Raw genomic sequence first — 22,985 nt, 5'->3', positions numbered from 1 at the left:
TTCTCGATTTGGGTCTGACCTGAACTTTCTTAAAATTTTGCGAATTGGACACAAAGTGAATCTCACAGAGTTCATTCCCATGATACGGTGGAGACATTAAGGAACAGCCCCGTACTGGTGACCCAGGGTGCCTCCAATGACGGCCAGCTGTGCCACTGCCAGGAGACACCTGAGTACACTATATTAGTCATGGATATTGGTCAGTTGGAACAATTTCCTTACAATTTGGATTTCAGGGCAGTCCAACCAAATATGAAGATGTGTCTGCAGGGGAGCACGGCAGGGGGTTTATACCAAACGTCCATCCAGAAATAGAAGATGCTTATCCGATCCAATCCAATATCTGGCTCTCATTTCTACTGGAAAGCTGGCTCCATGTTTAATTGTCTCTTTCCTCTGTATTTCTGAGTTCAAAGAAGATAGGCTTTCTATGGAGTTAAGGTAACTGGGTGAGAAACTGGAGGGCATCATAGAAAAGAAGCGGAGAGAGGGAAAGGGATGCCCATCTCTCCACCCCACACCATGGGGTCAGTGGCCCAGGTCGCCAGCACAGCGGGATGATACAAGTGATATGCCGGCCAGCCCGCTCCTCCATCATACTTCTATTTTGTGAGGAGCCATAAAGGTAATCATGGCTGTTGTGAGGTAGGAGAGCAGAAGACCCGCCTGGATGATGATGGTAGGGGAGCAGTTAGATAACTGGTGGGGAGAGATGTACATTCTGCCTTCATTCTGGGAAACCCTGGATCGGGAAGCGAGATTCTTGTGAAGTGCTTCTCACATGCTCCCCGCTCCTCATTTTATATGTATTTTTTATAGTTTTTATTATATTCCATAATTTATAATTAGCTGATGAACGAGAGTTTCGCTCCTTAATTGGGTAATTGGCAGCTTATTTACACCGCCAGATAATCGCCAACGAACATTACTATGAACACTTGTTAGCAATGATCTGTTCAATTGTCGGCCCATGTAAAAGGCCCTTTAGAGACATCTCCACAGAGAGACAGGCTGCGGAGTGACCGGCTACGAGCAGCATTAAAGACACTGCTGTGAGGTGAGGAACTACGGGACAACCAACTCCCAGAATACTACTAGGCCTGTACGATACCAGCTCTAAACTGAAGCCATCCAATTGGCCTCCATCATCCCTACTGGTGCCAGAAGATTGCACTTGAAATGAACTGCCATTGAATGTATTTGGAGTTCTACATTGCTCTTAGGCCTCTTTCACACGGGCGTGAGTTTTTTTGCCCGGATATGAGCCGGGTGCGTTGTGGGAAAATGCACGATTTTTTCTGCGCAGGTGCAAAACATTGTCATGCGTTGCACTCGCGTGAGAAAAATCGCGCATGTTTGGTACCCAAACCCGAACTTCTTCATAGAAGTTCGGGCTTGGGATTGATGTTCTGAAGACTGTATTATTTTCCCTTATAACATGGTTATAAGGGAAAATAATAGCATTCTGAATACAGAATGCATAGTAAACCAGCGCTAGAGGGGTTAAAAAAATAAATAAATTTAACTCACCTTAGTCCACTTGCTCGCGAAGCCGGCATCTCCTTGTGTCTCCGCTGCTGATGAACAGGACCTGGGGTGAGCTGCTCCATTAAATACAGGTTAAGGACCTTCGATGACGTCACTCCGGTCATCACATGGTACGTCACATGATCTTTTACCATGGTGATTCACCATGGTAAAAGACCATGTGATGACCGGAGTGACGTCATCGAAGGTCCTTAAGCTCTATTTAATGGAGCAGCTCACCCCAGGTCCTGTTCATCAGCAGCGGAGACACAAGGAGATGCCAGCTTCGCGAGCAAGTGCACTAAGGTGAGTTAAATTTTTTTTTATTTTTTTTTAACCCCTCTAGCGCTGGTTTACTATGCATTCTGTATTCAGAATGCTATTATTTTCCCTTATAACCATGTTATAAGGGAAAATAATATTGATCGGGTCTCCATCCCGATGGTCTCCTAGCAACCATGCGTGCAAATCGCACGGCATCCGTACTTGCTTGCGGATGCCATCCGATTTTCACACACCCCATTCACTTCTATGGGGCTTGCGTCACGTCAAAATCGGAAAATATAGAGCATGCTGCGATTTCAACTGAACGCACAAGTGATGCGTTAAAAACATCGCTCATGTGCACAGCCCCATAGAAATGAATGGGTCAGGATTTAGTGCGGGTGCCATACGTTCGCCGCACGGATCGCACCCGCACGGAAAACTCGCCCGTGTGAAAGGGGCCTTAGTAAACAGGTCTTCACTTCTGGCCCGATTCATCATTAGTGTTGATCGCAAATATTCTCATCGTGAATTTTTATCCCGAGAATTGGAACTTAGAGAATTCGCGAATATCTAGAATATAGTGCTGTATCTTAGTAATCGTGAATATTCTAGATTTTTTTTCCAGTACCCACGATCCCTCACTGCTTCTTGCTTGTGGGACAATGAGAAGGCTGCAATATCTTTGACTTTAGGAGTAGTGTTTTCCGATTGCAGATTTTCGCAATCAAGAAAATAATGACTAGAGATCACGAATTCTCGAATATATGATGAATATTCACCCAAATATTTGCAAAATATCTCAAATTTGAATATTGCCCCTGCAGCTCATCACTGTTCATCATTACTATATTTCCATTGCACTGATCCCCAGGGAGCAAAGGCCTGAGGGAGTACACAGTGACCCAAAACTTCATCAGGGCCGCTACCCCTCCCATTCTCTGCACTGGCTCCTACGGGGCTCTCTGCACATACCCCTCGCACATACCTACTGTACATACATACATAAAGACACATACTACATATACTGACAAAGGCCTCTCACCCAGGGCAATTCCAGAGAGTCCGGATCTGCTGTAAACCAGTATACAGTGAAGCTGGAATGGCAGAGACAATGTTGCAGTTCATGGCTGCCACAGATTTGTATTGTGCCTCAATGCAAGTCAATGGGAATGACCAAGCAGTTTCCAGACTTAAACAACTGCCTGACCCAGCTAAACCAGACAGTCAAAAGTTCACTGTGCCTGTTCCTTTCCTCCAAAACTTAGCTCTGCTTGGACCCTTATGGTAACTGTAAAAAATTACTAGCTTCTTAGGGCACAGGCTGGAAAGTCCAAACGTCTTTTAGTACAAACCGGATTCCAAAAAAGTTGGGACACTATACAAATCGTGAATAAAAACTGAATGCAATGATGTGGAGGCGCCAACTTCTAATATTTTATTCAGAATAGAACATAAATCACGGAACAAAAGTTTAAACTGAGAAAATGTACCATTTTAAGGGAAAAAAATGTTGAATCAGAATTTCATGGTGTCAACAAATCCCCCAAAAGTTGGGACAAGGCCATTTTCACCACTGTGCGGCATCTCCCCTTCTTCTTACAACACTCAGCAGACGTCTGGGGACCGAGGAGACCAGTTTCTCAGGTTTAGAAATAGGAATGCTCTCCCATTCTTGTCTAATACAGGCCTATAACTGTTCCATCGTCTTGGGCCTTCTTTGTTGCACCTTCCTCTTTATGATGCGCCAAATGTTCTCTATAGGTGAAAGATCTGGACTGCAGACCGGCCATTTCAGTCCCCGGATCCTTCTCCTACGCAGCCATGATGTTGTGATTGATGCAGAATGTGGTCTGGCATTATCTTGCTGAAAAATGCAGGGTCTTCCCTGAAAGAGATGACGTCTGGATGGGAGCAGATGTTGTTCTAGAACCTGAATATATTTTTCGGCATTGATGGTGCCTTTCCAGACATGCAAGCTGCCCATGCCACACGCACTCATGCCACCCCATACCATCAGAGATGCAGGCTTCTGAACTGAGCGTTGATAACAACTTGGGTTGTCCTTGTCCTCTTTGGTCCGGATGACATGGCGTCCCAGATTTCCAAAAAGAACTTCGAATCATGACTTGTCTGACCACAGAACAGTCTTCCATTTTGCCGCACTCCATTGTAAATGACCCCTGGCCCAGTGAAAACGCCTGAGCTTGTGGATCTTGCTTAGAAATGGCTTCTTCTTTGCACTGTAGAGTTTCAGCTGGCAGCGGTGGATGGCGCGGTGGATTGTGTTCCCTGACAATGGTTTCTGGAAGTATTCCTGAGCCCATTCTGGGATTTCCTTTACAGTAGCATTCCTGTTTGTGGTGCAGGGTCGTGTAAGGGCCCGGAGATCACGGGCATCCAGTAGGGTTTTACGGCCTTGACCCTTACGCACAGAGATTGTTCCAGATTCTCTGAATCTTCGGATGATGTTATGCACAGTTGATGATGATAGATGCAAAGTCTTGCAATGTTTTGCTGGGTAACACCTTTCTGATATTGCTCCACTATCTTTCTGCCAACATTGTGGGAATTGGTGATCCTCTACCCATCTTGGCTTCTGAGAGACACTGCCGCTCGGAGAAGCTCTTTTTATACCCAATCATGTTGCCAATTGACCTAATTAGTGTTAATTGGTCTTCCAGCTCTTCGTTATGCTCAAACTTACTTTTTCCAGCCTCTTATTGCTACTTGTCCCAACTTTTTTGGGATTTGTTGACACCGTGAAAATTTACGTAACGTATTTTTCCTTTAAAATGATACATTTACTCGGATTAAACGTTTGATCCGTCATCTACGTTCTATTATAAATAACATATTGACATTTGTCATCTCCACATCATTGCATTCAGTTTTTATTCACAATTTGTTTAGTGTCCCAACTTTTTTGGAATCCGGTTTGTATTAGCTAGTTGTGCATTAACCCTTTCTACAGTGAGGTGAAACTATAGTGTAATAACAGTGCAAATGCAATAAACATACTGTATAAATGCAGTTCAACAGTATGAAGCAGTATAAGTGCACACAACAGCATAAATTACAGTGCACGTTAACCCTCCCAAGTGCACTAAAATAGTTTGTTGATGGCTTTGTAAAAAGCAATTGGAGCAAATGTCCACAAACTCCCGAATTCCAAAGAACCCTTGCTCCAGGGTACTACATCTGCAGACAGGAAACAAGTTCTCATAGGTCATGGAGGAGCAGGTGATTGATACCCTTATTGAAGCTCACCAAGTTGCAGTGCTCCTGAGCTTGGGAGAACATCATAGAAGGTCGTGACAGGAGAAGCTGCTACAGGGCTGATCCTCATCATTCACCTAGTGCAGTGATGGGCAAACTGCGGCCAGCTGTTGTAAAATTACAAATCCCATCATGCCCTGCTGTAGGCTGATAGGTGTAGGCAGACTGGGCATACTGGGAGTTGTAGTTTTACAAGAGCTGGAGAGCCACAGGTTGCCCATCCCTGAATATTGTAAACAGCACCTTTAAGGCTTTGTGCCAATTTTCTTTTCATTGCTCATAAACCTGTAAGTAAAGAGTTGCGGAGGAGCTGGGAGAGGAATGTGCCTCATGGACTTTGACCAGAGACTGATGAATATTGAAATATGTTAGATAAATTGGTGTCTACGTTTGCAATGAACCGAGGCTGGGTGGAGACCTCTTTCTCAGATCCGGGAACATTAAGGAAGAGCAATCAGCTGAAGGACTGGACAACTGGTCTGCCTCGCTAATGCTGGGGTGTGGAGAGCACGGTCTCTGGAGGTGGATCCTGGCAAGTGAGTGACATAATTACATTAATGATCGATAAAGGAGGGGCACGACCCAGGAACCACCCAGGAAACCTGCAGACCTCGAGGAAGAGAGGAAACGTCTACACCCACAGGGGCAGCCGGAGCAAGATTTCCCATTACAGACAGTAAGAGACCAGAACCATTCCCGCTCCATACAAAACTGTGTATGGTGATTGCAGAGTCATCTCAGATAAGACGTCGGAGTGTCTCATGAACGTAGCACGAATGTATCCTACGAGGAAATGATTGATGGCAATGATGATTGGGTGACTGATGATGATGACGACTGGGAGATTGATGATTATTATTGGTTGATTGATAATGATTGTTTAATGAGAATTGTTTAATCTATATATATAAAGAAGGACGTATATATGTGTGTATGTATGTATGTTCCGCGATCACTCAAAAACGCAACCAACTATTTCAGCGAATCTTGGTGTACACATCCCTTACTACCTGGAAAGAAATCTTATGGGGTCTCAGCTCTCTAGGACGTATGTTCCTGAGATATTCCCAAAAAATGACCTGCATTACTTAATACAAGCCAGCAGGTCTTTCTCTTCATATCCCAACTGACATACACACGGTCACATGACCCTTATCAGCCAATGGAAGCTCGCAGGCCCTTAGTCTCCACATACACACAGTTTTACTCCAGGTTTCCATAAAAACCCAGCCATTTTTTTTTTCACTGCTGTAGGTCAGGTTTAGGCCAGGGCTGCACGACAATAAGTCACACGACACATAGGACACAACTACACTGCCACATGTGTCGCATGACATGGGACTCAAGAGATGCAGAAAAATCCATCTTCGTGTCGCAGTGGCAGCATGTCACATGTCACAGTGCGACACCATAGCCTATAATTATAAAAATTGTTCAGGTAATGTAGCCCTAGCATTAAAGGGGCAGGCCGCTGTGGAGGTCACTGTTAAAGAGGCGTTCACTGTGGAGGTCACTGTTAAAGGGGCGGGCACTGTGGATGTTACTGTTAAGGGGGCGGGCACTGTGGAGGTCACTGTTAAGGGGGCAGGCCGCTGTGGAGGTCACTGTTAAAGAGGCGTTCACTGTGGAGGTCACTGTTAAAGGGGCGGGCACTGTGGATGTTACTGTTAAGGGGGCGGGCACTGTGGAGGTCACTGTTAAGGGGGCAGGCCGCTGTGGAGGTCACTGTTAAAGAGGCGTTCACTGTGGAGGTCACTGTTAAAGGGGCGGGCACTGTGGATGTTACTGTTAAGGGGGCGGGCACTGTGGAGGTCACTGTTAAGGGGGCAGGCCGCTGTGGAGGTCACTGTTAAGGGGGCAGGCCGCTGTGGAGGTCACTGTTAAGGGGGCAGGCCGCTGTGGAGGTCACTGTTAAGGGGGCAGGCCGCTGTGGAGGTTACTGTTAAGGGGGCAGGCCGCTGTGGAGGTCACTGTTAAGGGGGCAGGCCGCTGTGGAGGTCACTGTTAAGGGGGCAGGCCGCTGTGGATGTTACTATTAAGGGGGCAGGCTGCTGTGGAGGTCACTGTTAAAGGGGTTGTCCGGGATCAAACTTTTTTTTTTAAATTAAAACATCTTACTCACCTTTAGTAGCCGAGTCTATGTTCCCAAGGTGGTTTGAGGAAGCTTTTTCACTGGATCATGGCTCCTACAGTCCCCAACAGATTGTTTACATTTATGTTCATCTGTCCGTTCACTTCCTGCCGCACTGCGCTGTGGGTCCCAGTGCAGAGCGGCATCTCCTGGTTTCTCTCTGCACCCGTCCCCTCATACATATTCATGCATTCTGTGGCTTGGAGTAATCTGCCTCCATTCATTATAATGCTCAATGCCCGGTGACGTCACCGGACTGTAGGGGCGGGGCTTAGCGAGATGTCGGCCGGCCAAGTTACCGCCCCTCCATCCTCTCTGCATACTTACCTAGGCTGCCAGTGATGTCACCGGGCTTCCTGAGCAGAGGGAGAGGAGGCTTTGCTCGCCTGCCAGGGACCCGGTACGTCACTGAAGACAAGAAAATACTCACTTCTGGCCAAGAATTGACAGGAGGAAAGCGGGGCTTGAGAAATATGTTACTACATGCATGTTTGTAATGTGTATGTTAGTAGATTACTGATAGACAAATGTCCCCAATCCCGGACAACCCCTTTAAAGGGGCGGACACTGTGGAGGTCACTATTTGGGGGGGGGGGGGGGGGCACTATTAAAAGGGCAACTGCTGTAGAGGTCACTGTTAAGGCTGCGGGGTACTGTGGAGGTCTCTGTTAAGGCAGCGAGGTACTGTGGAGGTCTCTGTTAAGGCAGCGAGGTACTGTGGAGGTCTCTGTTAAGGCAGCGAGGTACTGTGGAGGTCTCTGTTAAGGCAGCGGGGTACTGTGGAGGTCTCTGTTAAGGCAGCGAGGTACTGTGGAGGTCTCTGTTAAGGCAGCGAGGTACTGTGGAGGTCTCTGTTAAGGCAGCGGGGTACTGTGGAGGTCTCTGTTAAGGCAGCGAGGTACTGTGGAGGTCTCTGTTAAGGCAGCGGGGTACTGTGGAGGTCTCTGTTAAGGCAGCGAGGTACTGTGGAGGTCTCTGTTAAGGCAGCGAGGTACTGTGGAGGTCTCTGTTAAGGCAGCGAGGTACTGTGGAGGTCTCTGTTAAGGCAGCGAGGTACTGTGGAGGTCTCTGTTAAGGCAGCGGGGTACTGTGGAGGTCTCTGTTAAGGCAGCGAGGTACTGTGGAGGTCTCTGTTAAGGCAGCGAGGTACTGTGGAGGTCTCTGTTCAGGCAGCGAGGTACTGTGGAGGTCTCTGTTAAGGCAGCGAGGTACTGTGGAGGTCTCTGTTAAGGCAGCGGGGTACTATGGAGGTCTCTGTTAAGGCAGCGAGGTACTGTGGAGGTCTCTGTTAAGGCAGCGAGGTACTGTGGAGGTCTCTGTTAAGGCAGCGAGGTACTGTGGAGGTCTCTGTTAAGGCAGCGAGGTACTGTGGAGGTCTCTGTTAAGGCAGCGAGGTACTGTGGAGGTCTCTGTTAAGGCAGCGAGGTACTGTGGAGGTCTCTGTTAAGGCAGCGGGGTACTGTGGAGGTCTCTGTTAAGGGAGTGGGGTACTGTGGAGGTCACTGTTAAGGCAGCGAGGTACTGTGGAGGTCACTGTTAAGGCAGCGGGGTACTGTGGAGGTCTCTGTTAAGGGAGTGGGGTACTGTGGAGGTCACTGTTAAGGCAGCGAGGTACTGTGGAGGTCACTGTTAAGGCAGCGGGGTACTGTGGAGGTCTCTGTTAAGGGAGTGGGGTACTGTGGAGGTCTCTAGTAAGGCAGCGAGGTACTGTGAAGGTCTCTGTTAAGGCAGCGGGGTACTGTGGAGGTCTCTGTTAAGGCAGCGAGGTACTGTGGAGGTCTCTGTTAAGGCAGCGGGGTACTGTGGAGGTCTCTGTTAAGGCAGCGAGGTACTGTGGAGGTCTCTGTTAAGGCAGCGAGGTACTGTGGAGGTCTCTGTTAAGGCAGCGAGGTACTGTGGAGGTCTCTGTTAAGGCAGCGAGGTACTGTGGAGGTCTCTGTTAAGGCAGCGGGGTACTGTGGAGGTCTCTGTTAAGGCAGCGAGGTACTGTGGAGGTCTCTGTTAAGGCAGCGAGGTACTGTGGAGGTCTCTGTTAAGGCAGCGAGGTACTGTGGAGGTCTCTGTTAAGGCAGCGAGGTACTGTGGAGGTCTCTGTTAAGGCAGCGAGGTACTGTGGAGGTCTCTGTTAAGGCAGCGAGGTACTGTGGAGGTCTCTGTTAAGGCAGCGAGGTACTGTGGAGGTCTCTGTTAAGGCAGCGGGGTACTGTGGAGGTCTCTGTTAAGGGAGTGGGGTACTGTGGAGGTCACTGTTAAGGCAGCGAGGTACTGTGGAGGTCACTGTTAAGGCAGCGGGGTACTGTGGAGGTCTCTGTTAAGGGAGTGGGGTACTGTGGAGGTCACTGTTAAGGCAGCGAGGTACTGTGGAGGTCACTGTTAAGGCAGCGGGGTACTGTGGAGGTCTCTGTTAAGGGAGTGGGGTACTGTGGAGGTCTCTAGTAAGGCAGCGAGGTACTGTGGAGGTCTCTGTTAAGGCAGCGGGGTACTGTGGAGGTCTCTGTTAAGGCAGCGAGGTACTGTGGAGGTCTCTGTTAAGGCAGCGGGGTACTGTGGAGGTCTCTGTTAAGGCAGCGAGGTACTGTGGAGGTCTCTGTTAAGGCAGCGAGGTACTGTGGAGGTCTCTGTTAAGGCAGCGAGGTACTGTGGAGGTCTCTGTTAAGGCAGCGAGGTACTGTGGAGGTCTCTGTTAAGGCAGCGGGGTACTGTGGAGGTCTCTGTTAAGGCAGCGAGGTACTGTGGAGGTCTCTGTTAAGGCAGCGAGGTACTGTGGAGGTCTCTGTTAAGGCAGCGAGGTACTGTGGAGGTCTCTGTTAAGGCAGCGAGGTACTGTGGAGGTCTCTGTTAAGGCAGCGAGGTACTGTGGAGGTCTCTGTTAAGGCAGCGAGGTACTGTGGAGGTCTCTGTTAAGGCAGCGAGGTACTGTGGAGGTCTCTGTTAAGGCAGCGGGGTACTGTGGAGGTCTCTGTTAAGGGAGTGGGGTACTGTGGAGGTCACTGTTAAGGCAGCGAGGTACTGTGGAGGTCACTGTTAAGGCAGCGGGGTACTGTGGAGGTCTCTGTTAAGGGAGTGGGGTACTGTGGAGGTCACTGTTAAGGCAGCGAGGTACTGTGGAGGTCACTGTTAAGGCAGCGGGGTACTGTGGAGGTCTCTGTTAAGGCAGCGAGGTACTGTGGAGGTCTCTGTTAAGGGAGTGGGGTACTGTGGAGGTCTCTAGTAAGGCAGCGAGGTACTGTGGAGGTCTCTGTTAAGGCAGCGGGGTACTGTGGAGGTCTCTGTTAAGGCAGCGAGGTACTGTGGAGGTCTCTGTTAAGGCAGCGAGGTACTGTGGAGGTCTCTGTTAAGGCAGCGAGGTACTGTGGAGGTCTCTGTTAAGGCAGCGAGGTACTGTGGAGGTCTCTGTTAAGGCAGCGAGGTACTGTGGAGGTCTCTGTTAAGGGAGTGGGGTACTGTGGAGGTCACTGTTAAGGCAGCGAGGTACTGTGGAGGTCTCTGTTAAGGCAGCGAGGTACTGTGGAGGTCACTGTTAAGGCAGCGGGGTACTGTGGAGGTCTCTGTTAAGGCAGCGGGGTACTGTGGAGGTCTCTGTTAAGGCAGCGAGGTACTGTGGAGGTCTCTGTTAAGGCAGCGAGGTACTGTGGAGGTCTCTGTTAAGGCAGCGAGGTACTGTGGAGGTCTCTGTTAAGGCAGCGAGGTACTGTGGAGGTCTCTGTTAAGGCAGCGGGGTACTGTGGAGGTCTCTGTTAAGGCAGCGAGGTACTGTGGAGGTCTCTGTTAAGGCAGCGAGGTACTGTGGAGGTCTCTGTTAAGGCAGCGAGGTACTGTGGAGGTCACTGTTAAGGCAGCGGGGTACTGTGGAGGTCTCTGTTAAGGCAGCGGGGTACTGTGGAGGTCTCTGTTAAGGCAGCGAGGTACTGTGGAGGTCTCTGTTAAGGCAGCGAGGTACTGTGGAGGTCTCTGTTAAGGCAGCGAGGTACTGTGGAGGTCTCTGTTAAGGCAGCGAGGTACTGTGGAGGTCTCTGTTAAGGCAGCGGGGTACTGTGGAGGTCTCTGTTAAGGCAGCGAGGTACTGTGGAGGTCTCTGTTAAGGCAGCGGGGTACTGTGGAGGTCTCTGTTAAGGCAGCGAGGTACTGTGGAGGTCTCTGTTAAGTTAAGGCAGCGAGGTACTGTGGAGGTCTCTGTTAAGGCAGCGAGGTACTGTGGAGGTCTCTGTTAAGGCAGCGAGGTACTGTGGAGGTCTCTGTTAAGGCAGCGAGGTACTGTGGAGGTCTCTGTTAAGGCAGCGAGGTACTGTGGAGGTCTCTGTTAAGGCAGCGAGGTACTGTGGAGGTCTCTGTTAAGGCAGCGAGGTACTGTGGAGGTCACTGTTAAGGCAGCGAGGTACTGTGGAGGTCTCTGTTAAGGCAGCGGGGTACTGTGGAGGTCTCTGTTAAGGCAGCGAGGTACTGTGGAGGTCTCTGTTAAGGCAGCGAGGTACTGTGGAGGTCTCTGTTAAGGCAGCGAGGTACTGTGGAGGTCTCTGTTAAGGGAGTGGGGTACTGTGGAGGTCACTGTTAAGGGGACGGGCCCCTGTGGAGGTCACTGTTAAGGGAGTGGGGTGCTGTAAAACTCACTCTTAAAGGGGCAGGCTGCTGTGAAGGTCAAAATTAAGGGGATGGGTTGCTGTGGAGGTCCAATTTTAAAGTGGTGGAGCACTGTGGGGGGGTCAGTGTTAAGGGGTGGGGGACTGTGGAGTTCACGGTTAAAGGGGCTGGGTACTGTAGATGTCACTGTTATGGGGGATACTGTCGATTTCTTTTAACGACACACAAACATTAAATGAAATAGATTAAATATACCCGTGCAGAGCCGCGTCCTTCTGCTAGATGATGTTAAAATTAGAATATTGTTTTTTTTTTTTTTATTGATGATGATTAGGGATGTTGTTGGATGTTCAGGTTCGATGGGTTTGGCCAAACTTTGTTTCAAAGTTCAGTTCGGGTCCTGAACTTGACCCCAGACACCAAAGTCAATGGGGACCCAAACATTGGGGCTGAAAAATGGCTGTAAAAAAGTAGTAGAAAGGGCTAGAGGGCTGCAAATAGATCCAATATGGGGGTAAGAGCAGTACAAGTGTGGATAGGGAAATGACTTAAAATAACATAAAAATAAAAAATAATAATCTTGAACCAGGAGGCGGAGGTCCAAGTGGAGTAGGTAGTTGAGGAGGCTGTGGACGCGGTGGTGTAAGTGGAAGAGGCGGAGGAGGAAGCCAACACTGTTTTTGTTTTTCTTAGCTTTTTTAGATTTGTCTGTTAATTCTGTGTGTGACCTTTAGACATTTTTTCGGGTGCGGGCGATATACTTCTCTACTCTGCCCAAGGTACGGACAAGTCCTGAGGGATCCAGGCCTGGTTCACTTTAATGAACGTGAGCTTGTCCACATTGGCTGTGGAGAAGAGGATACGCCTGTCCGTGATCTCCCCCGGCGTGCTAAACACACGTTCCGAAAACACACTTGATGCAAGGCAGGCCAGCACCTCCAAGGCGTAAAGGGCAAGCTCAGGCCGCTGTTGGTGCAGGAACCCACCCTCTGAACCACCTGTGGAAGACTGGCCTGAAAACCATGGGAAGGATCCCTGTTCCTCCTCCTCTTCCTCCTCCTGTGCCACATCCTCTTCCATCATTGCCAGAAGCATTTTTTCAAGGAGACATAGTAGCGGGATTGTAACGCTGAGGACACCGTCATCAGCGCTGGCCATGTTGGTGAAATACTCAAAACAGCACAACACGGCGCACACATCCCGCATTGTGGCCCACTTGCTGGTGGTGAAGTGGTGCTGTTCTGTAGTGCGACTGACCCGTGCGTGCTGCAGCTGAAACTCCACTATGGCCTGCTGCTGCTCGCACAGTCTGTCCAGCATGTGCAAGGTGGAGTTCCACCTGGTGGGCACGTCGCATATGAGGCGGTGAGCGGGAAGGCCGAAGTTACGCTGTAGCGCAGACAGGCGAGAAACAGCAGGGTTGGAACGCCAAAAGTGCGAAAAGACTCTCAGCTCTAACATCTGGGGGTAATTTGTCTGGAACTTATGCACCACTAAATTCAGCATATTCACCAGCCAAGGGATGTGCTTGAAACCGGCTAGGCCCAGAGCTGCTACGAGGTTTCACTCGTTGTCGCACACCAACAGGCCGGGCTTGAGGCTCAGCGGTACAAACCACTCATTGGTCTGTTCTTCCATGCCCACCCACAGCTCCTGCGTGGTGTAGGGTCTTTCCCCCAAACATATGAGTTTCAGAACAGCCTGCTGTCGTTTAGCCCTGGCCAGGGGCGTAACTACCAAAGCTGCAGACCATGCGACTGCTATGGGGCCCAGGGCCTGAGGGGGCCCATGGGAAGAGGGGCCTAGTCTTAGTTGGGATAATCCCCTCTTCTACTGGGGGTGAAATCTTGGTAGAACTCTACCCTCTAAAGCAAGCATGCTCAACCTGCGGACCTCCAGCTGTTGCAAAACTACAACTCCCATCATTCCCTGACAGCCTAAAGCTTTCATCCTACAGAAGGGCATCGTGGGAGATGTAGTTTTACCACAGCTGGAGGGCCGCAGATTGTGCTTGCCTGCTCTAAAGGAAAAACTTCTGTCCTGTGTGGGGGGTCTGGTTTGGTCCTTGCCATGGGGCCCTTAGTTCTCTATGTACACCACTGCCCCTGGCTGTGCTGAAGTTGGTGGTGCAGGTGTTGCGCTTAGAAGATGAGACGGTAGAGGAGGTTCTGTGGACCTTGCCACTGATGGTATTGCGCAGCGCACACCTGTTTTTTTCTGCCACTTGTTCATGCAGTGCAGGGAAAGCTGCTTGGAAAAGTAGAAGTGGTTTGGAACCACATACCATGGGGCAGCCACTGTCATTACGTTTTTAAAACTGTCCATATCCATTAGTGATGAGTGGCATAGGCAATATTCGAATTCGCAATGTTTTGCTAATTTTTGGCCAAATATTCACCATACATTTTCAAATTTGAGAATTCGTGATCTCAAGTCCTTATTTTCTTGATTGCAAAAATCGGCAATGTAATATATTAGCGATAAAAATTAGCGATTAGAATATTCGCGATCAACACTAAGGGGTAGGAAACTTTCCTATTGGTTGCTAGGGATGTTGCTAAATGCCGATATTCGTGATAAATTCATGATAAATTCACGATTAGAATATTTGCGATCAATGCTATTCGCGAATACGAATATATAGCACTATATTTTAAATATTCTCGAAGTGGTGATATTCGCAATTAAAATTTGAGATTAGAATATTCGCGCTCAACACTAGTCTCCACCAGACGAAATGGCAGCATTTCAAAGGCCAGCAGTTTTGAAATGCTGGCATTCAGGGCCAGGGATCGCGGGTGGGTAGGGGGGTACTTCCTCTTTCTCTCCAGTGTTTGGGCGATGGAGAGCTGAACGTTTCCATGGGAGTGTTGAGATGCTCGGTGACACTGTTGGTGGTGGTGTTCCTGTCGCAACTTTGTACTTTCTGCAGGGTAGCGGGTGGGAGACATGGAACGGGAGGCACTGTCAGACATCCAATCTACTACCGCCTCTACTTGTTCTGGCCTCACCATTCGTAGAGCGGTATTAGGGCCTACAAAATGACACAGAACCTCCTGTCGCCTACTCGCACCTGAGGAAGGAGTTTCATTTGGGTGTGTAGCTGGCACAGATCGACAATGTCCTATCCCTGCAGCCGGAGCTCCACCACCAGCAGCACCACGACCAAGGCCGCGTCCCTTTGATGCTCTCCTCATTTTTTTATGTTCAACCAAAAAATTGGCTGACAGACGAACAATTGTATTTCTGTGTCACGGGTGCAAATTAGGTGTTTCGCACCCCAAAAAATGGCTTTAGGTCACTAACACAATTAACAGACTGATTAACTCTCCTATTTAAGTAAGTCGCATGCGAAGGTGGTGTTATGAGCCCCAAAAAATGTCTTTATGTCAATGACATAAAGACAACATTCCGGTCCGAGTTTTCTCATCCCTAGTGATGATTGATATTGATGGTGCTGATTATGGATTCTGCTTTACGTTTAGGCAAATTTCCCATCTAAGATAATATTATATAAAATTGTCATCACTTAGTTGTTGTAATACCTGAGCCCTGGTGCCTGGGGTGGCTCATAAGAAGACAGTAGTATCATAAGTGAGTGGGGAGCTGGTAAAGATTAGTGATGAACGGCAGGGGTCATATTCAAATTTGCGATATTTTGCGAATATTTTGTAGAATATTCTTCGAATATTCGCAAATTCGAATATTCATTATATTCTATTTTTTTTTTACTCGAAAAATTGGCAAAGTAATGAGGTAAGTAAAACCTTACTTACAACTATTGGACAAAGAAAATTATAGCACTATATTAGCTAAATTGCTCTATATTCAATTATTTTTTTCTTGAATATTCGCTATATTGCTATAACTTAGTTTTTTCGAATATTCGTAATATTCTTAAACAAGTATATCTAGCAATATAGCGAATATTCGAAAAAAACAAATATAGAGTAATTTAGCTAATATAGTGCTATAATAATTTTTTTATAGTTGTAATTTTTTTCTCATCTGAAGTTCAGATGACAAAAAAAATTACAACTATTAGACAAAGAAGATTATAGCACTATATTAGCTAAATTGCTCTATATTAGTTTTTTTTTCGAATATTCGCTATATTGCTATATATTCTTGTTTTAGAATATTACAAATATTCGAAAAAACGAAGTTATAGCAATATAGCGAATATTCGAAAAAAAAACTAATATAGAGCAATTTAGCTAATATAGTGCTATAATCTTTTTTGTCTAATAGTTGTAAGTTAAAAAATTTGCTATAAAAATGTCGTATTATGAAAATTTGCATTACGAAAATTCGCAAACAACACTATTCCTAAAGTCAAATATACTGAAGCCTTCTCATTGGCCCACAAGCTAGAAGCAGGGAGGGATCAGTTGTACTGATTTTAAAAAAAAGTTACGAATATATATCACTATATTCAAAATATTCACGAATTTTCGAAGTACCTATATTCACGATAAAAATTCTAAATTTGAATATTCGTGATCAACACTAGTAAAGATTATACATTTTTTTAATTGGGATCCTGGGACCTGGAGGGCTCACAAATGCCCCTCTGCCTCATAAGGTGAGGGGTCCGAAATACGACCAGTACCACGGGCCACACAAGAGTTTAGGGAGATTAACAAGTGGCTCAAGAACTGGTGTAGGAAAGAGGGGTTTGGGTTCCTGGAGAACTAGTCCGACTTCTCTATCGGCTCTTTACTGTAAGAGCAGTGAGACTGTGGACTCTATACTGTAACAGCAGTGAGACTATGGACTCTTTACGGTAAGAGCGGTGAGACTATGGACCCTTTACTATAAGAGCAGTGAGACTATGGACTCTTTACTGTAAGAGCAGTGAGACTATGGACTCTTTACTGTAAGAGCAGTGAGACTATGGACTCTATACTGTAAGAGCAGTGAGACTATGGACTCTATACTGTAAGAGCAGTGAGACTGTGGACTCTTTACTGTAAGAGCAGCGAGACTATGGACTCCTTGCTGTAAGAGCAGTGACACTATGGACTCTTTACTGTAAGAGCAGTGAGACTATGGACTCTTTACTGTAAGAGCAGTGAGACTATGGACTCTTTACTGTAAGAGCAGTGAGACTATGGACTCTTTACTGTAAGAGCAGTGAGACTATGGACTCTATACGGTAAGAGCAGTGAGACTGTGGACTCTGTACTGTAAGAGCAGTGAGACTATGGACTCTATACTGTAATAGCAGTGAGACTATGGACTCTTTACTGTAAGAGCAGTTAGACTATGGACTCTTTACTGTAAGAGCGGTGAGACTATGGACTCTTTACTGTAAGAGCAGTGAGACTATGGGCTCTATACTGTAAGAGCAGTGAGACTATGGACTCTTTACTGTAAGAGCAGTGAGACTATGGACTCTGTACTGTAAGAGCAGTGAGACTATGGACTCTTTACTGTAAGAGCAATGAGACTATGGACTCTATACTGTAAGAGCAGTGAGACTACGGACTCTATACTGTAAGAGCAGTGAGACTATGGACTCTTTACTGTAAGAGCAGTGAGACTATGGACTCTTTACTGTAAGAGCAGTGAGACTATGGACTCTATACTGTAAGAGAAGTGAGACTATGGACTCTGTACTGTAAGAGCGGTGAGACTATGGACTCTGTACTGTAAGAGCAGTGAGACTATGGACTCTTACTGTAAGAGCAATGAGACTATGGACTCTACTGTAAGAGCAGTGAGACTACGGACTCTATACTGTAAGAGCAGTGAGACTATGGACTCTTTACTGTAAGAGCAGTGAGACTATGGACTCTATACTGTAAGAGCAGTGAGACTATGGACTCTGTACTGTAAGAGCAGTGAGACTATGGACTCTCTAAGAGCAGTGAGACTATGGACTCTACTGTAAGAGCAGTGAGACTATGGACTCTTTACTGTAAGAGCAGTGAACTATGGTTTCTTACTGTAAGAGCAGTGAGACTATGGACTCTATACTGTAAGAGCAGTGAGACTATGGACTCTTTACTGTAAGAGCAGTGAGACTATGGACTCTTTACTGTAAGAGCAGTGAGACTATGGACTTTACTGTAAGAGCGTGAGACTATGGACTCTTACTGTAAGAGCAGTGAGACTATGGACTCTTACTGTAAGAGCAGTGAGACTATGGACTCTTACTGTAAGAGCAGTGAGACTATGGACTCTTACTGTAAGAGCAGTGAGACTATGGACTCTTACTGTAAGAGCAGTGAGACTATGGACTCTTACTGTAAGAGCAGTGAGACTATGGACTCTTACTGTAAGAGCAGTGAGACTATGGACTCTACTGTAAGAGCAGTGAGACTATGGACTCTTACTGTAAGAGCAGTGAGACTATGGACTCTTACTGTAAGAGCAGTGAGACTATGGACTCTTACTGTAAGAGCAGTGAGACTATGGACTCTTACTGTAAGAGCAGTGAGACTATGGACTCTTACTGTAAGAGCAGTGAGACTATGGACTCTATACTGTAAGAGCAGTGAGACTATGGACTCTTTACTGTAAGAGCAGTGAGACTATGGACTCTTACTGTAAGAGCAGTGAGACTATGGACTCTACTGTAAGAGCAGTGAGACTATGGACTCTTACTGTAAGAGCAGTGAGACTATGGACTCTTACTGTAAGAGCAGTGAGACTATGGACTCTTACTGTAAGAGCAGTGAGACTATGGACTCTTACTGTAAGAGCAGTGAGACTATGGACTCTTACTGTAAGAGCAGTGAGACTATGGACTCTATACTGTAAGAGCAGTGAGACTATGGACTCTTACTGTAAGAGCAGTGAGACTATGGACTCTTACTGTAAGAGCAGTGAGACTATGGACTCTTACTGTAAGAGCAGTGAGACTATGGACTCTTACTGTAAGAGCAGTGAGACTATGGACTCTTACTGTAAGAGCAGTGAGACTATGGACTCTTACTGTAAGAGCAGTGAGACTATGGACTCTTACTGTAAGAGCAGTGAGACTATGGACTCTTACTGTAAGAGCAGTGAGACTATGGACTCTTACTGTAAGAGCAGTGAGACTATGGACTCTTTACTGTAAGAGCAGTGAGACTATGGACTCTATACTGTAAGAGCAGTGAGACTATGGACTCTTACTGTAAGAGCAGTGAGACTATGGACTCTTACTGTAAGAGCAGTGAGACTATGGACTCTTACTGTAAGAGCAGTGAGACTATGGACTCTTACTGTAAGAGCAGTGAGACTATGGACTCTTACTGTAAGAGCAGTGAGACTATGGACTCTATACTGTAAGAGCAGTGAGACTATGGACTCTTACTGTAAGAGCAGTGAGACTATGGACTCTTACTGTAAGAGCAGTGAGACTATGGACTCTTACTGTAAGAGCAGTGAGACTATGGACTCTTACTGTAAGAGCAGTGAGACTATGGACTCTTACTGTAAGAGCAGTGAGACTATGGACTCTTACTGTAAGAGCAGTGAGACTATGGACTCTTACTGTAAGAGCAGTGAGACTATGGACTCTTACTGTAAGAGCAGTGAGACTATGGACTCTTACTGTAAGAGCAGTGAGACTATGGACTCTTACTGTAAGAGCAGTGAGACTATGGACTCTTACTGTAAGAGCAGTGAGACTATGGACTCTTACTGTAAGAGCAGTGAGACTATGGACTCTTACTGTAAGAGCAGTGAGACTATGGACTCTTACTGTAAGAGCAGTGAGACTATGGACTCTTACTGTAAGAGCAGTGAGACTATGGACTCTATACTGTAAGAGCAGTGAGACTATGGACTCTTACTGTAAGAGCAGTGAGACTATGGACTCTTACTGTAAGAGCAGTGAGACTATGGACTCTATACTGTAAGAGCAGTGAGACTATGGACTCTTACTGTAAGAGCAGTGAGACTATGGACTCTTACTGTAAGAGCAGTGAGACTATGGACTCTTACTGTAAGAGCAGTGAGACTATGGACTCTTACTGTAAGAGCAGTGAGACTATGGACTCTTACTGTAAGAGCAGTGAGACTATGGACTCTTACTGTAAGAGCAGTGAGACTATGGACTCTTACTGTAAGAGCAGTGAGACTATGGACTCTTACTGTAAGAGCAGTGAGACTATGGACTCTATACTGTAAGAGCAGTGAGACTATGGACTCTTACTGTAAGAGCAGTGAGACTATGGACTCTTACTGTAAGAGCAGTGAGACTATGGACTCTTACTGTAAGAGCAGTGAGACTATGGACTCTTTACTGTAAGAGCAGTGAGACTATGGACTCTTACTGTAAGAGCAGTGAGACTATGGACTCTTACTGTAAGAGCAGTGAGACTATGGACTCTTACTGTAAGAGCAGTGAGACTATGGACTCTTACTGTAAGAGCAGTGAGACTATGGACTCTTACTGTAAGAGCAGTGAGACTATGGACTCTTACTGTAAGAGCAGTGAGACTATGGACTCTTACTGTAAGAGCAGTGAGACTATGGACTCTTACTGTAAGAGCAGTGAGACTATGGACTCTTACTGTAAGAGCAGTGAGACTATGGACTCTTACTGTAAGAGCAGTGAGACTATGGACTCTTACTGTAAGAGCAGTGAGACTATGGACTCTTACTGTAAGAGCAGTGAGACTATGGACTCTTACTGTAAGAGCAGTGAGACTATGGACTCTTACTGTAAGAGCAGTGAGACTATGGACTCTTACTGTAAGAGCAGTGAGACTATGGACTCTTACTGTAAGAGCAGTGAGACTATGGACTCTTACTGTAAGAGCAGTGAGACTATGGACTCTTACTGTAAGAGCAGTGAGACTATGGACTCTTACTGTAAGAGCAGTGAGACTATGGACTCTTACTGTAAGAGCAGTGAGACTATGGACTCTTACTGTAAGAGCAGTGAGACTATGGACTCTATACTGTAAGAGCAGTGAGACTATGGACTCTTACTGTAAGAGCAGTGAGACTATGGACTCTTACTGTAAGCAGTGAGACTATGGACTCTTTACTGTAAGAGCAGTGAGACTATGGACTCTTACTGTAAGAGCAGTGAGACTATGGACTCTTACTGTAAGAGCAGTGAGACTATGGACTCTTACTGTAAGAGCAGTGAGACTATGGACTCTTACTGTAAGAGCAGTGAGACTATGGACTCTTTACTGTAAGAGCAGTGAGACTATGGACTCTTACTGTAAGAGCAGTGAGACTATGGACTCTACTGTAAGAGCAGTGAGACTATGGACTCTATACTGTAAGAGCAGTGAGACTATGGACTCTTACTGTAAGAGCAGTGAGACTATGGACTCTTACTGTAAGAGCAGTGAGACTATGGACTCTTACTGTAAGAGCAGTGAGACTATGGACTCTTACTGTAAGAGCAGTGAGACTATGGACTCTTACTGTAAGAGCAGTGAGACTATGGACTCTTACTGTAAGAGCAGTGAGACTATGGACTCTTACTGTAAGAGCAGTGAGACTATGGACTCTATACTGTAAGAGCAGTGAGACTATGGACTCTTACTGTAAGAGCAGTGAGACTATGGACTCTTACTGTAAGAGCAGTGAGACTATGGACTCTTACTGTAAGAGCAGTGAGACTATGGACTCTACTGTAAGAGCAGTGAGACTATGGACTCTTACTGTAAGAGCAGTGAGACTATGGACTCTTACTGTAAGAGCAGTGAGACTATGGACTCTTACTGTAAGAGCAGTGAGACTATGGACTCTATACTGTAAGAGCAGTGAGACTATGGACTCTTACTGTAAGAGCAGTGAGACTATGGACTCTTACTGTAAGAGCAGTGAGACTATGGACTCTTACTGTAAGAGCAGTGAGACTATGGACTCTTACTGTAAGAGCAGTGAGACTATGGACTCTTACTGTAAGAGCAGTGAGACTATGGACTCTTACTGTAAGAGCAGTGAGACTATGGACTCTTACTGTAAGAGCAGTGAGACTATGGACTCTACTGTAAGAGCAGTGAGACTATGGACTCTTTACTGTAAGAGCAGTGAGACTATGGACTCTTACTGTAAGAGCAGTGAGACTATGGACTCATACTGTAAGAGCAGTGAGACTATGGACTCTTACTGTAAGAGCAGTGAGACTATGGACTCTTACTGTAAGAGCAGTGAGACTATGGACTCTTACTGTAAGAGCAGTGAGACTATGGACTCTATACTGTAAGAGCAAGTGAGACTATGGACTCTATACTGTAAGAGCAGTGAGACTATGGACTCTATTACTGTAAGAGCAGTGAGACTATGGACTCTTTACTGTAAGAGCAGTGAGACTATGGACTCTATACTGTAAGAGCAGTGAGACTATGGACTCTATACTGTAAGAGCAGTGAGGACTATGGACTCTTTACTGTAAGAGCAGTGAGACTATGGACTCTTTACTGTAAGAGCAGTGAGGACTATGGACTCTTTACTGTAAGAGCAGTGAGACTATGGACTCTATACTGTAAGAGCAGTGAGACTATGGACTCTATACTGTAAGAGCAGTGAGACTATGGACTCTTTACTGTAAGAGCAGTGAGACTATGGACTCTTTACTGTAAGAGCAGTGAGACTATGGACTCTGTACTGTAAGAGCAGTGAGGACTATGGACTCTACTGTAAGAGCAGTGAGACTATGGACTCTTTACTGTAAGAGCAGTGAGACTATGGACTCTTACTGTAAGAGCAGTGAGACTATGGACTCTTTACTGTAAGAGCAGTGAGACTATGGACTCTTACTGTAAGAGCAGTGAGACTATGGACTCTTTACTGTAAGAGCAGTGAGACTATGGACTCTTACTGTAAGAGCAGTGAGACTATGGACTTTACTGTAAGAGCAGTGAGACTATGGACTCTTACTGTAAGAGCAGTGAGACTATGGACTCTTTACTGTAAGAGCAGTGAGACTATGGACTCTATACTGTAAGAGCAGTGAGACTATGGACTCTTACTGTAAGAGCAGTGAGACTATGGACTCTTACTGTAAGAGCAGTGAGACTATGGACTCTTTACTGTAAGAGCAGTGAGACTATGGACTCTTTACTGTAAGAGCAGTGAGACTATGGACTCTTACTGTAAGAGCAGTGAGACTATGGACTCTACTGTAAGAGCAGTGAGACTATGGACTCTTACTGTAAGAGCAGTGAGACTATGGACTCTTTACTGTAAGAGCAGTGAGACTATGGACTCTTACTGTAAGAGCAGTGAGACTATGGACTCTTAC

The 22,985-nt window shown here is 46.4% G+C and overlaps 1 protein-coding gene across 1 annotated transcript in view; it reads left to right on the top strand.

The window, feature by feature from the left end:
• The first annotated feature begins 5,563 nt into the window (after nucleotides 1–5,563).
• The window catches only part of LOC122945268, a 58,957-nt gene continuing 41,535 nt past the window's right edge, over nucleotides 5,564–22,985 (top strand). Inside the window, exon 1 of the mRNA XM_044304290.1 lies at nucleotides 5,564–5,746. The gene's annotated coding sequence lies outside the window, so the exon portion shown is untranslated. The remainder of the gene's footprint in view (nucleotides 5,747–22,985) is intronic.

Source organism: Bufo gargarizans, chromosome 8 (genome assembly GCF_014858855.1).
Source record: "Bufo gargarizans isolate SCDJY-AF-19 chromosome 8, ASM1485885v1, whole genome shotgun sequence".
Classification (NCBI taxonomy): Eukaryota; Metazoa; Chordata; class Amphibia; order Anura; family Bufonidae; genus Bufo; species Bufo gargarizans.
Note: the sequence above shows the minus strand (reverse complement) of the source record. Positions and strands in the feature narration are given on the sequence as shown.